A 12,840-nucleotide genomic window follows, 5' to 3' on the forward strand; every position below is an offset into this window, starting at 1 on the left:
CAGGGTCCTCGTTTTCTTCGGGGTGGTCTTCAGGGTCCTCGTCTTCAGGGTCGTCATCTTCGGGGTCCTCATCTTCTTCGGGGTGGTCTTCAGGGTCCTCGTCTTCAGGGTCCTCGTCTTCGGGGTCGTCATCTTCGGGGTCCTTGTCTTCTTCGGGGTGGTCTTCAGGGTCCTTGTCTTTAGGGTCGTTGTCTTCGAGGTCCTCGTCTTCTTTGGGGTGGTCTTCAGGGTCGTCGTCAGGGAGATCCAGAGTGATTACCAAGAACCATTTCAAAAAGTTTGAACTTGGAAATGTAGCAGAAGGTACAAAAAGGCTGAGGAACTTCCGAGAACCAGCTGCCGGTACTGGAACACGGATGGGTAGCATAAGGTACAAGAGCCAATGGAACTACCGAGGACCAGCTGACGGTAATGGAACTCGGTTACTAAGCAGGAGGTACCTGTGTCAGAAAGCACTACCAAGGACCAGCAGACGTTGGTGGAACTTGGATACCGAGAAGGAGGCACCTAAGCCAAAGGCACTGACGAGAATCAGCTGAGGGTACTGGAACTCGGATGGGTAGCAGAAGGTAAAAGAGCCAATGGAACTACCAAGGACCAGCAGACGTTGGTGGAACTTGGATACCGAGAAGGAGGCACCTAAGCCAAAGGCACTGCCGATAACCAGCTGACGGTATTGGAACTCGGATGGGTAGCAGAAGGTACCCATTAAAAAAAAGTTGCAAGGCCGCGAGCCGGCCGCAGTTACCGAAACCCACAGTCCTACAGGGAGTGCTTGACCTATTGGCACTATGGAACCAGCCTTCATTGCCAGATCCCGCAGCCCACATAGCAGTCACCTAAACTGCAGGCACCATAGAGTCAGCTAACCCGACCGCAACACGACAGGACAACGTATTGGAGGCAAATTGACGTTGACACTACCCGGAAACAGCTGGCGTGCTGGAACCAGGCTGGGCAGGAGGGAGTACCCGTGCCAAAGACACTGCCGAGAACCAGCTGACGGTACTGGAACCCGGATGGGTAGCAGAAGGTACAAGAGCCAATGGAACTACCGAGGACCAGCTGACGGTACTGGAACCCGGTTACTAAGTAGGAGGTACCTGTGCCAGAAAGCACTACCAAGGACTAGCAGACGTTGGTGGAACTTGGATACCGAGAAGGAGGCATCTAAGCCAAAGGCACTACCGAGAACCAGCTGACGGTACTGGAACTCGGATGGGTAGCAGAAGGTACCCATGAAAAAAAAAGTTGCAAGGCCGCGAGCCGGCCGCAGTTTTCGAAACCCACAGTCCTACAGGGGGTGCTTGTCCTATTGGCACTATGAAATGAGCCTTCATTGCCAGATCCCGCAGCCCACATAGGAGTCACCTAAACTGCAGGCACCATAGAGTCGGCTAACCCGACCGCAACACGACAGGACAACGTATTGGAGGCAAAGTGACGTTGACACTACCCGGAAACAGCTGGCGTGCTGGAACCAGGCTGGGCAGGAAGGAGTACCCGTGCCAAAGACACTGCTGGGAAACAGTGGGCGGTGCTGGAACCCCAATGGGTAGCAGAAGGTACAAGAGCCAATGGAACTACCGTGGACCAGCTGACGGTACTGGAACCCGGTTACTAAGCAGGAGGTACCTGTGCCAGAAAGCACTACCAAGGACCAGCAGACGTTGGTGGAACTTGGATTCCGAGAAGGAGGCACCTAAGCCAAAGGCACTGCCGAGAACCAGCTGATGGTACTCGAATTCGGATGGGTAGCAGGAGGTACCCATGAAAAAAAAAGTTCAAGGCCACGAGATGGCTGCAGTTACCGAAACCCACAGTCCTACAGGGGGTGCTTGTCCTATTGGCACTATGGAACCAGCCTTCATTGCCAGATCCCGCAGCCCACATAGGAGTCACCTAAACTGCAGGCACCATAGAGTCGGCTAACCCGACTGCAACACTACAGGACAACATATTGGAGGCAAAGTGACGTTGACACTACCCGGAAACAGCTGGCGTGCTGGAACCAGGCTGGGCAGGAGGGAGTACCCGTGCCAAAGACACTGCCGAGAACCAGCTGACGGTACTGGAACCCAGATGGGTAGCAGAAGGTACAAGAGCCAATGGAACTACCGAGGACCAGCTGACGGTACTGGAGCCCGGTTACTAAGCAGGAGGTACCTGTGCCAGAAAGCACTACCAAGGACCAGCAGACATTGGTGGAACTTGGATACCGAGAAGGAGGCACCTAAGCCAAAGGCACTGCCGAGAACCAGCTGACGGTATTGGAACTCGGATGGGTAGCAGAAGGTACCCATGAAAAAAAGTTGCAAAACCGCGAGCTGGCCGCAGTTACCAAAACCCACAGTCCTACAGAGGGTGCTTGTCCTATTGGCACTATGGAACCAGCCTTCATTGCCAGATCCCGCAGCCCACATAGGAGTCACCTAAACTGCAGGCACCATAGAGTCGGCTAACCCGACCGCAACACGACAGGACAACGTATTGGAGGCAAAGTGACATTGACACTACCCGGAAACAGCTGGCGTGCTGGAACCAGGCTGGGCAGGAGGGAGTACCCGTGCCAAAGACACTGCTGGGAAACAGCGGGCGGTGCTGGAACCCAGGTTAAATACTAAAAAGAGAGTGGAGTCAGAGGCCTAATTGGAGCAAGTTTAAAATCAGTAGTAGACTAGTAGTGTGAATGTGGACAGAGCAGGAGAAATTGCCGGACACACAGCAGGGGAACAGCTGACGTTACTGAACCCCAATAACACGGCAGCAAGTGTTGACTGTGCAGACGGCACTTCTGAGCGGCAACTGGCGGTGTTGGAGCTCAGGGATAATACTAAAAACAGAGGAGCCAGAGGCCTAATTGGAGCAAGTTTTAAATTAGTAGTAGAGTGGATGTGGCCAGAGAAGGAGAATTTGCCGGACACACATCTGGGGATCAGCTGACGTTACTGAACCCCAATAAGACTGGAGCAAGCGTTGACTGGGCAGACGGCACTTCTGAGCGGCAACTAGCGGTGTTGGAGCCCAGGGTAAATACTGAAATCAGAGGAGCCAGAGGTCTAATTGAAGCAACTTTAAAATCTGTAGTAGTGAGAATGTGGACAGAGCAGGAGAATTTGACTGACACACAGCTGGGGAACAGCTGACGTTCCTGAACCCCAATAACACGGCAGCAAGTGTTGACTGTGCAGACGGCACTTCTGAGCGGCAACTAGCGGTGTTGGAGCCCAGGGTAAATACTGAAAACAGAGGCGCCAGAGGTCTAATTGGAGCGACTTTAAAATCTGTATTAATGAGAATGTGGACAGAGCAGGAGAATTTGCCGGACACACAGCTGGGGAACTGCTGACGTTACTGAACCCCAATAACACGGCAGCAAGCGTTGACTGTGCAGACGGCACTTCTGAGCGGCAACTAGCGGTGTTGGAGCCCAGGGTAACTAATGAAAACAGAGGAGCCAGAGGTCTAATTGGAGCAACTTTAAAATCTGTAGTAGTGAGAATGTGGACAGAGCAGGAGAATTTGCTGGACACACAGCTGGGGATCAACTGACGTTACTGAACCCCAATAACATGGCAGCAAGTGTTGACTGTGCAGACGGCACTTCTGAGCGGCAACTGGCGGTGTTGGAGCTCAGGGATAATACTGAAAACAGAGGAGCCAGATGCCTAATTGGAGCAACTTTAAAATCTGTTGTAGTGAGAATGTGGACAGAGCAGGAGAATTTGCCGGACACACAGCTGGGGAACAGCTGACGTTACTGAACCCCAATAACACGGCAGCAAGCGTTAACTGTGCAGACGGAACTTCTGAGCGGCAACTAGCGGTGTTGGAGCCCAGGGTAAATACTAAAAACAGAGGAGCCAGAGGTGTAATTGGAGCAAGTTTTAAATTAGTAGTAGAGTGGATGTGGACAGAGCAGGAGAATTTGCCGGACGCACAGCAGGGGAACAGCTGACGTTACTGAACCCCAATAACACGGCAGCAAGTGTTGACTGTGCAGATGGCACTTCTGAGCGCCAACTGGCGTTGTTGGACCTCAGGGATAATACTGAAAACAGAGGAGCCAGAGGCCTAATTGAAGCAACTTTAAAATCTGTAGCAGTGTGAATGTGGACAGAGCAGGAGAAATTGCCGTACACACAGCAGGGGGACAGCTGACGTTACTGAACCCCAATAACATGGCAGCAAGCGTTGACTGTGCAGACGGCACTTCTGAGCAGCAACTGGTGGTGTTGGATCTCAGGGATTACAGTTCAGGTGGTAGAAACATGAACACAACAGGAGACCTGGATACTGTTGCCAACCAATTATTTATTCTGGAAGGGGACTGGCAAATTCATGCGAGATCCAGGCCTTGTTCATTTTCAGAAAAGTAAGCTGGTCAACGTTATCGGAGGATAGGTGCATGCGACGGTCTGTTAGTACACCACCTGCGGCACTAAAGACGCGTTCCGATAATACACTAGCAGCAGGGCAAGCCAGCACCTCCAATGCATACTGGCTAAGCTCTGGCCATGTATCCAGTTTAGAGACCCAAAACTTGAAGGGGGAAGAGAAGTCTTTGAGTACACTGAGAGGGCAAGACATGTAGTCTGTCACCATCTGACGGAAACGTTGCCTCCTGCTGACTGGAGTCGTCTGTGATGGTGTAGACATTTGAGGCGGCGGGGACACAAAACTTTTCCACATTTGGGCCATACTGGTCTTGCCTTGTGCTGAGGTGCTGCTTCTGCTCCCTCTTTGTGCAGAGCTTCCTCCACTGCCTCGACGCACTGAGCTGCTTTGTAAAGCACTAGCAGCACTGCTCTCGGTTGGAATGGAGAACATGATGAAATGCACCAGTGCGTCTTGGTACTCCCGCATTTTACGCTCCCAGTTCAACGGTGTTATGAGGCTTTGTAAGTTGTCCCAGTAGCGAGGATCTAGGAGGGTGGACACCCAATAATCAGCCGTGTTGAGAATGTGGGCGATGTGGCGGTTGTTTCTCAGGCACTGCAGCATGAAATCAACCGTGTGCTGCAGACTGGCAACTGGCCAAGAAACACTGTCCCCTGCTTGAGGCGTGATCTCTGCCTGCTCTGCATCACCCCACCCTCACTCTAGATACTGACTACTAGAGCTATGTGTACCTCCCTCCTCTGGACAGATGTCTTCCTCCTCCATTGACTCCTCCTCATCCTCCTCACAATTTGTCCCCTGCCTAGGCCTTTGTGAGGAACCACGTTGCGCAGACTGCACAGAAGCAGATGGCATTTGTGACTCCTCATCCTCCACCTCTTCCAAAACCTCCTCCCTTAGTGCTTGCAGTGTTTTTTCAAGCAGGCAGATAAGGGGGATAGTCATGCTGACTAGTGCATCATCTGCACTCGCCATCCGCGTGGAATAATCGAAGGCACGCAAAACGTGGCAAATGTCCTTCATAGAGGCCCACTCAGTGGTGGCGAAGTGTGAACGGTGCGCACTGCGACTTGTTTGCGCCTGCTGCAGCTGGTACTCCATTACTGCTGCCTGCTGCTCACACAACCTCTCCAACATATGTAACGTTGAATTCCACCTGGTGGGTAGGTCACATATGATGCGATGTTCCGGAAGACGTAATCGGCGCTGCAGAGCTGCAATGCGCGATCTTGCGTTGCTGGAACGCCGCAAGTGAGCGCACTCTATGCGGACCTTGTGCAGCAGTGCATCAAGATCCGGATAGTCCCTCAAAAAACTCTGCACGACCAAGTTGAGCACATGTGCCAGACATGGGATGTGAGTGAGGTTGCCTAGGCCCAGAGCTGCCACCAGAATTCGGCCATTGTCACACACTACCATGCCTGGCTGGAGATTCGCTGGCACAAACCACACGTCGCTCTGCTGCTTGATGGCATTCCAGAGCTCCTGCGCTGTGTGGCTTCCATTCCCCAAAGAAATGAATTTTAATACGGCCTGTTGACGTTTGGCCACGGCTGTGCTCATATCGGTCATCATAACAGGTAACCGCCGCTACACGGAAAGTGAGACTGCTGTACTGCTGTGCGGGGGCAGGGCTGCATCACCGGGTCACAGGCTGAGATGTGTGTGTGTGTGCATGTGTGTGTGTGTGTATATGTATGTAAGTATATGTATGTGTGTGTATATATGTGTGTGTTAGTATGTGTGTGTATGTGTGTGTGTATGTATGTGTGTGTATATGTGTGTATATGTATGTATATATGTGTGTGTGTGTGTGTATATGTGTGTGTGTATGTATGTAACAGTTCACGAGTCGATGTGGAGGTAGACTGTGACGTCTCCTGCAGCGCTGATTCAGAGGAACTGGAGTATTAGGAGGAGTCAATGTGTACTGACTGGATTCCTGCAATCCTTGGAGTTGGCAGAACACGTACAGCGCCACTCTCAAGATCTGTACCCAGCTCCACAACATTTACCCAATGGGCAGTGAGAGAAAGGTATCGTCCCTGTCCATGCTTACTGGTCCACGCATCGGTGGTCAGGTGGACCTTGCTACTGACGGCGTTTTGTAGCGCATGTTTAATTTTTCCCTCCACATGCTGTTGCAGGGTAGGGACGGCTTGCCTGCTGAAATAAAAACGGCTGGGCACGTTGTATTGTGGGACTGCCAATGCCATAAAGTTACGGAAGGTGTCAGTCTCCACCAGCCTGAATGATAGCATTTCAAGGGCCAGAAGGTTTGCAATGCCAGCATTCAGAGCCTGTGCTCGGGGGTGGTTTGCCAAGTATGGGCGCCTTTTCTCCCATGCCTGTGCTAACGATGGCTATAGACTGGCCTGAGAGTGTGAGGATGACAGGAAACGTGGTGCTGTGGGTGGAATTACACTGTGTCTCTGTACAACAGTGCCAGAGATTCTTCCATGGCGATCCTGTGAGGAAGCCGAACCAGCTGTGTGTGAGCTGGAGGAAGAGGCTACAACACGAGCTGAAGAGGTGGTAGGTGGTGCTGTAGGTTGGCCTAGGTCTTCAGTGTGTTTTTGTAACTCCACCACGTGCTTGGTCCGCACATGTTTCCATATATTTGTGGTATTGAGGTTGCTGACACTTTTCCCTCTTTTCACCTTCTGATTACACAGCTTGCATTTGACAAAGCAAATGTCATCTGCAACTGTGTCAAAAAAGGACCAGGCACAGCAAGTCTTGGGAGCGCCCGCTTTGGATTTTGGAAGAGCCATGCTCCTAATGGGTGCCGAAGTGGAGGCTACAGGCAACCAAGTCTGCCCCCTCCTTCTCCCTCCTTTTTGGGCCGTTCGGGGAATCTCTTCCTCAGAGCTGCTCCTGTCCCTCACGCCATGATGGGTCAAGGACCTCATCATCTGCATCACCCTCTTCAAACAACTGCTTTTCCTGGGTAGTCTCGACAGCACAGTACGCACCAGAAAGTGGCACCTGAGTCTCATCATCAGATGCATACTGAGGTGTGCTGCTGACCATAGGCACTGCCCCCCCCCTCTTCAGATTCAGAGAGACAAAACAGTGGGGCATCACTGCATACTACCTCTTCTTCAAATTCTCGAAATCTGCTTGGCTGGCCCCCTCATTCCAAGCCAAGAGATTCAGAGAACAGAAGTAGAGATGGCTCCTCTCCAGGGCGCTCTGACTGCCTGGGCAATTTGGCAGGTGGTGAAGAGACAGATGGGTGCTCTTCAGTGCTCAGGACCTGAGAGGATCTGGAACTAATTGAAGTCGATGCGTTAGCTGCCATCCATCCGACAACGGCTTCAATTTGGTCCTCCCGCAGCAGTGGGGTACGGCTAGCTCCTACAAAACTGCGCATAAAGGACTGTTCCCTGGTAAAACTGGGGGATGCTGAGTCACTGGTGCCCGCAGCAGGCACAGAATCCCCATGTCCTCTCCCTGCAGGCACATAATCCTCACGTCCTCTCCCTGCAGAAACTCCACGCCCACGACCACGACCACATGCCTTACTCCCTGCCTTCTTCATCTTTGTAGACTGATAAAGATAGGCAGAAAAGTAATAAGGGCTTAGTGTGCTTATTCCTGAACAGCTGCTAACAGGTATAAGAAACACTAATTTTATAAAGTGTGGACTAGACTTTAATATGAGCTAATGTGGCCTACACAACTGTAAAGTGGAGTGTTTGGTGAACTTTATTTAGTTTTTTTTTGTCACAAAAAGACCCTGGATGTGCCCAAAGATGTAATACCGATAGTATCACAAACTTTTGGTAGCTATTACAATGCAGGAAGGTAACCTACAATGCAATAGATGAGGCTACAAAAAATAGGCTAATACTAATCTGGCTGGAGCTGCAGGGCACAATGCTGCAGAAAGGCTCCTCTATCTACTCCTATATAGTGTGTTTGGAACCAATGTAGCTGAATACGGATGGAACCACCACACTAATAGGAGAAATCAGAAAAAATGATCAATTAGCAAAAAAGGACAATGTATGAGGCAGTGACGCACGCTGAGCGCACTACCACCAGACGTGGTTGAAGCACACACTACAGCGTGAGCTGCACTCACACACAGAAACCTTGCAGACAGCCGTGAACAGTGCAGATGCAGAGCACTGTGCACTAGCGCTGCAAGACAAAAAAAAACGTCTCTATCTACTCCTATATAGTGTGTTTGGAACCAATGTAGCTGAATACGGATGGAACCACCACACTAATAGGAGAAATCAGGAAAAATGATCAATTAGCAAAAAAGGACAATGTATGAGGCAGTGGCGCACGCTGAGTGCACTACAACCAGACGTGGCTGAAGCACACACTACAGCGTGTGCTGGACTCACACACAGAGACTTTGCAGACAGCCATGAACAGTGCAGATGCAGAGCACTGTGCACTAGCGCTGCAAGACAAAAAAAACCTTCTCTATCTACCCCTATATAGTGTGTTTGGAACCAATGTAGCTGAATACGGATGGAACCACCACACTAATAGGAGAAATCAGGAAAAATGATCAATTAGCAAAAAAGGACAATGTATGAGGCAGCGACGCACGCTGAGCGCACTACAACCAGACTTGGCTGAAGCACACACTACAGCATGAGCTGCACTCACACACAGAGACCTTGCAGACAGCGGTGAACAGCACAGAGAACTGTGCACTAGCGCTGCAAGGCACAGCGATTTATAATGTAGCTTAGGTAAAGCAGAATAGAGCAAATAGGTAGCTAAAACTGTCCCTCAGAACAACAGCGTTCTATCCCTAACTGAATTCACAGCAGAGTGAGCTCAAAATGGCGGAGGCGGCTTTTATTGTGCCTCATGACATCATTTCTGCAGCCAATCACAGCCATGCCATTAGTTAACATGCCTACATGCCTAACAGGATGTGCCAACACTTCTTAGGATCCTCATTGGCTGAATAAAATGAAACTGGCTCATTGCATTATGGGAACTTCCGATTCCGGTTTCGGATATTCTAAAAGTATCGGAATTAAGTATCGGAATTCTGATACCGTGAATGTCGGCCTATACTCGATATTTCAGTATCGGTATGCTCAACACTAGTCGTGGAGGTTAGAGGTAATTAAAAACAACGTTGCATTGCCCATTGGAAGAGCTGTGGAGTTCAGAGTGGTTTAACAAGACGGTTTTAATGCCCCTTGGAAGAGATGTGGAGTTCAGAGTGGTTTAACAAGACAGTTTTAATGCCCCTTGGAAGAGACATGGAGGTCCCAGTGGAATAAAAATACAATATCAATGCCCCTTGGAAGAGTGGTGGGGGTTACAGTGGAATAAAAAGCCAAAAACAAATGCCCCTTGGAAGAGTGGTGGAGGTCGCAGTGGAATAAAAAGACAATATCAATGCCCCTTGGAAGAGACGTGGAGGTCACAGTCACAGTAGCTTAATAAGACGGTTTTAATGCCCCTTGGAAGAGACGTGGAGTTCAGAGTGGTTTAACAAGACGGTTTTAATGTCCCTTGGAAGAGACGTGGAGGTCACAGTGGAATAAAAAGACAATATCAATGCCCCTTGGAAGAGACGTGGAGGTCACAGTCACAGTAGCTTAATAAGACAGTTTTAATGACCCTTGGAAGAGACGTGGAGTTCAGAGTGGTTTAACAAGACGGTTTTAATGTCCCTTGGAAGAGACGTGGAGGTCACAGTGGAATAAAAAGACAATATCAATGCCCCTTGGAAGAGTGGTGGAGGTTACAGTGGAATAAAAAGACAATATCAATGCCCCTTGGAAGACTGATGGAGGTCGCAGTGGAATAAAAAGACAATATCAATGACCCTTGGAAGAGACGTGGAGGTCACAGGAGCTTAACAAGACGGTTTTAATGCCCCTTGGAAGACACATGGAGTTCAGAGTGGATTAACAAGACGGTTTTAATGCCCCTTGGAAGAGACGTGGAGGTCACAGTAGCTTAACAAAGGGTTTTAATGCCCCTTGCAAGAGACGTGGAGTTCAGAGTGGTTTAACAAGGCAGTTTAAATCCCCTTGGAAGAGACGTGGAGGTCACAGTAGCTTAACAAGACGGTTTTAATGCCCCTTGGAAGAGACGTGGAGGTCCCAGTGGAATAAAAACACAATATCAATGCCTCTTGGAAGAGTGGTGGAGGTCCCAGTGGAATAAAAAGACAATATCAATGCCCCTTGGAAGAGTGGTGGAGGTTACAGTGGAATAAAAAGACGATATCAATGCCCCTTGGAAGAGTGGTGGAGGTTACAGTGGAATAAAAAGACAATATCAATGCCCCTTGGAAGAGTGGTGGAGGCCGCAGTGGAATAAAAAGACAATATCAATGCACCTTGGAAGAGACGTGGACGTCACAGTAGCTTAACAAGACGGTTTTAATGCCCATTGGAAGAGACGTGGAGTTCAGAGTGGTTTAACAGGATGGTTTTAATGCCCCTTGGAAGAGACGTGGAGGTCACAGTAGCTTAACAAGACGGTTTTAATGCCCCTTGGAAGAGATGTGGAGTTCAGAGTGGTTTAACAACACGGTTTTAATGCTCCTTGGAAGAGACATGGAGGTCCAAGTGGAATAAAAAGACAATATCAATGCCACTTGGAAGAGTGGTTGAGGTCCCAGTGAAACAAAAAGACAATATCAATGCCCCTTGGAAGAGTGGTGGAGGTTACAGTGTAATAAAAAGACAATATCAATGCCCCTTGGAAGAGTGGTGGAGGTCGCAGTGGAATAAAAAGACAATATCAATGCCCCTTGGAAGAGACGTGGAGGTCACAGTAGCTTAACAAGATGATTTTAATGCCCCTTGGAAGAGAGGTGAAGTTCAGAGTGGTTTAACAAGATTGTTTTAATGCACCTTGGAAGAGACGTGGAGGTCACAGTAGCTTAACAAGATGGTTTTAATGCCCCTTGGAAGAGACATGGAGTTCAGAGTCGTTTAACAAGACGGTTTTAATGCCCCTTGGAAGAGACATGGATGTCCCAGTGGAATATAAAGACAATATCAATGCCCCTTGAAAGAGTGGTGGAGGTCCCAGTGGAATATAAAGACAATATCAATTCCCCTTGAAAGAGTGGTGGAGGTCGCAGTGGAATAAAAAGACAATATCAATGCCCCTTGGAAGAGATGTGGAGGTCACAGTCACAGGAGCTTAATAAGACGGTTTTAATGCCCCTTGGAAGAGACGTGGAGTTCAGAGTGGTATAATAAGACGGTTTTAATGCCCCTTGGAAGAGACGTGGAGGTCCCAGTGGAATAAAAAGACAAGATCAATGCCCCTTAGAAGACTGGTGGAGGTTACAGTGGAATAAAAAGACAATATCAATGCCCCTTGGAAGAGTGATGGGGGTCGCAGTGGAATAAAAAGACAATATCAATGACCCTTGGAAGAGAGGTGGAGGTCATAGTGGAATAAAAAGACAATATCAATGCCCCTTGGAAGAGATGTGGAGGTCTCAGTCACAGTAGCTTAACAAGACGGTTTTAATACCCCTTGGAAGAGACGTGGAGTTCAGAGTGGTTTACCAAGACGGTTTTAATGCCCCTAAGAAGAGACGTGGAGGTTACAGTGGAATAAAAAGACAATATCAATGCCCCTTGGAAGAGTGGTGGAGGTCGCAGTGGAATAAAAAGACAATATCAATTACCCTTGGAAGAGACGTGGAGGTCACTGTAGCTAAACAAGACGGTTTTAATGCCCCTTGGAAGACACATGGAGTTCAGAGTGGATAAACAAGACGGTTTTAATGCCCCTTGGAAGAGATGTGGAGGTCACAGTAGCTTAACAAATGGTTTTAATGCCCCTTGGAAGAGACATGGAGTTCAGAGTGGTTTAACAAGACGGTTTTAATGCCCCTTGGAAGAGACATGGGGGTCACAGTAGCTTAACAAGACGGTTTCAATGCACCTTGGTAGAGAAGTGGAGTTCAGAGTCGTTTAACAAGATGGTTTTAATGCCCCTTGGAAGAGACGTGGAGGTCACAGTAGCTTAACAAGACAGTTTTAATGTCCCTTGGAAGAGACGTGGAGGTCACAGTAGCTTAACAAGAAAGTTTTAATGCCCTTTGGAAGAGACGTGGAGTTCAGAGTGGTTTAACAACACGGTTTTAATGCTCCTTGGAAAAGACGTGGAGGTCCCAGTGGAATAAAAAGACAATATCAATGCCCCTTGGAAGAGTGGTTGAGGTCCGAGTGAAAAAAAAAGACAATATCAATGACCCTTGGAAGAGTGGTGGAGGTTACAGTGTAATAAAAAGACAATATCAATGCCCCTTGGAAGAGTGGTGGAGGTCGCAGTGGAATAAAAAGACAATATCAATGCCCCTTGGAAGAGACGTGGAGGTCACAGTAGCTTAACAAGACGACTTTAATGCCCATTGGAAGAGAGGTGGAGTTCGAAGTGGTATAACAAGATTGTTTTAATGCCCCTTGGAAGAGACAT

This window comes from Phyllobates terribilis, unplaced genomic scaffold, assembly GCF_046119375.1.
Source record: "Phyllobates terribilis strain yellow unplaced genomic scaffold, ASM4611937v1 Scaffold_3__8_contigs__length_932513732, whole genome shotgun sequence".
In the NCBI taxonomy this organism is placed as follows: domain Eukaryota; kingdom Metazoa; phylum Chordata; class Amphibia; order Anura; family Dendrobatidae; genus Phyllobates; species Phyllobates terribilis.